The sequence below is a fragment of the Panthera uncia genome, chromosome D1 (genome assembly GCF_023721935.1).
Source record: "Panthera uncia isolate 11264 chromosome D1, Puncia_PCG_1.0, whole genome shotgun sequence".
Classification (NCBI taxonomy): Eukaryota; Metazoa; Chordata; class Mammalia; order Carnivora; family Felidae; genus Panthera; species Panthera uncia.
In genome coordinates this window covers 94,396,161-94,400,384 of record NC_064808.1, presented here as the reverse complement: position 1 = coordinate 94,400,384, position 4,224 = coordinate 94,396,161, and positions in this window count along the sequence as shown.

The window sequence follows — 4,224 nt, the reverse complement described above, 5'->3', positions numbered from 1 at the left end:
CACGTTGCCCGTGCGGTAGAGCAGTCAGGATCTCTGTTTCTGCCCGCAGCAGCGAAGCATCAATTATACACTCCAATTATGTGATTACACATATTTTCACTAATTAATAACAATTCTTGCTACTCATCTGCCAGCTCCTATTGGAGGACCTCAGAGGCCAGGCGAGAGGATAACTTGCAGCTTTGACACCAAGGGGGGAACAGGCAAGGCCTGTAGAACTTCCGAGACGAAAGGGAAACTGAGTCACCGGGAGGCACCCTCTCCAAGTCTGTGATAGAGGTGACCATCGACTCTAAGACTTGGCTTTGTCTCAGTTAATTATTTACCAAACGTATGGGCCTGCTGGATGGTGCCACTGCCTGGAGAGGCGGCCGGAAGGAGAAAGTAGTTTGGCCCAAGGGCAGTACTTTGTGGGTGTCACACTGGCTGATGTTAAGGTTGAAAGTTTCTCCAACTTACAGAAAGCTGGATCTTTTGGGTTACATATCATGCTGTGTCCTCCCCTCCTGAGACTTATTAGCACGCTGTGACGAAAAGTCGCTTCCTGATCTGGACAAGAGCATTGCTGTATTTCCCGGAATCATATTTCAGAGCAGGGTGGCCCTGGGAGATCACCTGGTCCGGCCTCATCATTCTCCACAGCAGAAGCTTGAAGCCCGAGCCAGTAAAAACTACAAGGATACCTCAACATCACGTCCAGTGTCAAATTTAATTATCAAAAAAAAAAAAAATACTGTGAAGTAAATTTTACTATCCCCATATTACAGAGAAAACTGGGGTCTTACCGACTTGCCCAAGGTCCCACCGCTTCTAAGTGACAGAGCTGTGACAAAACCCAGGTTCCAGGACATCCTGAAACCAGTGACTTTTTCACTGTGTCATGCTGATCACACAGCCAATTGGTGGCAGAAGACTCAAGCACTTTGATGCATATGACAAATCCATGAGCTCTTGGAATAGAAGATAAGCCAAACTGACAAAGAGAACAAGACATTCCATCCTTAAGCCGAGTGGTATCGTCAGACAGCAGCCCTGGTCACTGAAAAGAAAATCAATCAAAGCAGTTTTGAGACTGAACAGACTGATCAGCATAAGGGACCTGATGAGTTCAGGTCCCACGGTTCATCCAGGCCAAGTGAAAGCCTTGAGTGATGTCAGGATTAGATCTGCGTGCCCCCCACTGACAACCTCACTGGACTGAGTCCTGCCACCAGAATGCTATGGCCAGCTCCCCCACTGCCCAGCCGCCTGGGGCCAGGACCAGCAGGGAGAGCTGGGCATGTGGGCCCCTCAGCTCTGCCCTCCACCGCAGTGGGGAACCGAGGGTCAGGATCTTGCCCCTGTCGACTCTGTGGCCAAGGGCTTTGTGTCTGTGGCTCTGGTGGGCTTGGTGGGCTGAGTGTCCAGGCAGGCTCAGAACTTATGTCCAGGAACAAGGAAACCTAACGAAAGGAGGTGAGGCTCGGGGTCAGCCAATTCACCCACCAACCCACCAACCCACCAACCCACCACCCCACCACCCCACGGGTCTGTGCCCAACAGAGAGGTGGCCAGTAGCCAAGCACTGAAGCACCCCCATCACAGAAACGGGTCTGAGACCCCTTGCCCCTATCCCAACTGCTTGGTTCCAGGAAAACGACACAGACCAGACGTGAGCTCTCCTCCCTGTCACACCTATACCTTTTCATCAGTCCTTTTCATAGAACTGATTCGCTGTGCTGTGAATTCATTTTCTGTATAATCTTTTATTGCCTCTGTTAGAGGTTGAGAGAGTCGGTATCGGGGTGTTATTATGTACAAATAGATATATGAATGGCCAATAAGTACATGAAAAGATGTTCAACATCATTAGTCATCAGGGAAATGCAAATGAAAACCACAATTAGAAACTACTACACACACACCCATTAGAATGGCTAAAATCTAAAAGAATGAAATGCTGAGTGTTGCAAGGACATGGGACACAGCATGTGCTGTGTACAGCCCCATGAAGTAGACCCTCATCCATTACCAGTGGGCGTGTAAAATGGCACAACACCTGTGTTGGGAAAGATACATGCTAGACCCAACATACACTGAACCCAACATACTCTAGACCCAACATACACTGAACCCAACATACTCTAGACCCAACAACCCCACTTCTAGATACTTACCCAAGAGAAATGAAAACATGTGTCTACACAAAGACTCAGACATGTACATTCATAGCAGACTGATCTGTAATACCAAAACCTAGAAACAGCCCAAATAGCCATCAGCAGGTGAAGAGAGAAACAACCCATAGCGTAGCTATACAATCAGTGGAATATTGCTCAGGAAAAAGGAAAGGAAGGAACTGATTGTATATGCAACACAGTGCATGCATCTCAAAAAAAAAAAATTATGCTGAGTGAAATAAGGCAGATAAAAAGAGTACACAGTATATGCTTCCATTTGTATGAAATTCCAGAAGACAGAAATCTAATTTATGGTGACAAGAAAGCAAATCAGTGATTGCCCGGGACTGGCAGTGGTAGGAGATCAGACAGGAAGGAGCACAGGGGAACTCTGGGGTGGCGGAAATGTTCAGATCATGACTATAATGGTGCTTTACAGGAGGGTATGCATTTGTCAAGACTCTCTGAGCTCTGTACACTCAAAAAAGGTCTATAAATTATACCTCGATAAAGCTGGGGAAAGGCTGTGTACAAGATTATGATGAACAACCTTAATTTGGGATTTCAATAACACCTTGAAGTTAATAACACTTAAATATAACCCAAACTTAGAATACAAGAATAAATGTCAACCCCCCCCCCCCCCCCCCCCCCCCCCCCCACCCACCCACACACATGCTATTATTGATGGACTCTGGCCTGGGGACCCAGGAATACCTAAAAGCTGCCCCTAAGGAGAGTCCTTAAAGAGACGGAATATGAACAAAGGAGGAAAGCAAGACAAAGAAATAAGTTTTCATCGGCCACAACTTTGCCCCCAAACGCCACTGCAAAACCCTAGTAAGCTAGCCTGGCCCAGGTGGAAGTGTCCATTTGCTAGGCCAGGTGGCCTTGAATGGCATAAAACCACCTAAGCCCCACCACTCTACCATTGCTCAAATCCAGGTCTCTGATTATGCCCCGCCCATGTAAGCCACGCCCACCAGCGCCGGAGGGAAAGGAGCCAGAAACGGGCATTCACCCACTCAGGTTTATTTCATTCCCTAAAGTACCATCCCCCCAGCACACACAGCCTAATCCATGGCCAGCACATCCTTACTCAAAACAGGGCTCACAAATTCAAATTCCCGTAGGGGTCCACAGGTAAGGTACAGAAATGGGCAACTACCGTGAGACAAGAGGGGGTGGGGGGACTGCAGTGGACCGGGGGATTCGCAAGTGCTACGTGAATGGAGTGCCAGTCTGCAGACCCGCTGTTGTGGCAAGCGGGAAGTAGGACTAGTGTTGCTGGGCCCTCTGATTTCTCAAGAGAAGCCAAACATTCAAACTTGTATGCAAACTGTCTCCATTTTAAATACTGGCAACCAGTTTTGGGGGCACCTGGGTGGTTCAGTGGGTGAAGCCTCCAACTCTTGGTTTCGACTAAGGTCACCATCTCAGGGCGGTGAGATCGAGCCCCGCACTGGGCTCTGCACTGAGCGTGGAGCCTGCTTGGGATTCTCTCTCCCCCTCTCCCTCTGCCCCTCCCCTGCTCACTTGCAATCTCTCTCTGAAATAGAAAAAAAAAAAAAAATCTTTTTTGAATAAAAATAAGTAAATATTGGCAACAAGTTTTTAAAACGTTAAACACGGTATGAGCCAAACAAAATACGTGCTCAGGCCAAAGCAACAGAGAACCACAGGGTTGTGATACTGCTCTAGAGGCCTCCATGTAGGGGTCAAGGGCTATATTTGCCCTTGAAAAGATCGCACGTAAACTGCCTGTCAAGGCGTAAATCCCCTGTTCAACATTTCCAGCAAGTTGTTTTCCAGCACATTCTTAAAATCTCCAGTGACTGAGAGACTGACCACTCCATCATGGGATGGATCACTTTATCCTCTACCCCCTCAGCTGGCTCTGACTATTCATCCAGGACTCAGCCGAGAGGCTACCTACTGCAGGGAGCTTCACCGGACCCCCATACCTAGACTGGATACTCTTCATGTTTGCTCCGGTGGCCCCCCAGACTTCCCCATCTCAATACTTTCCATACTGCATTACTTATCTGTCTGACACTAGACTCAG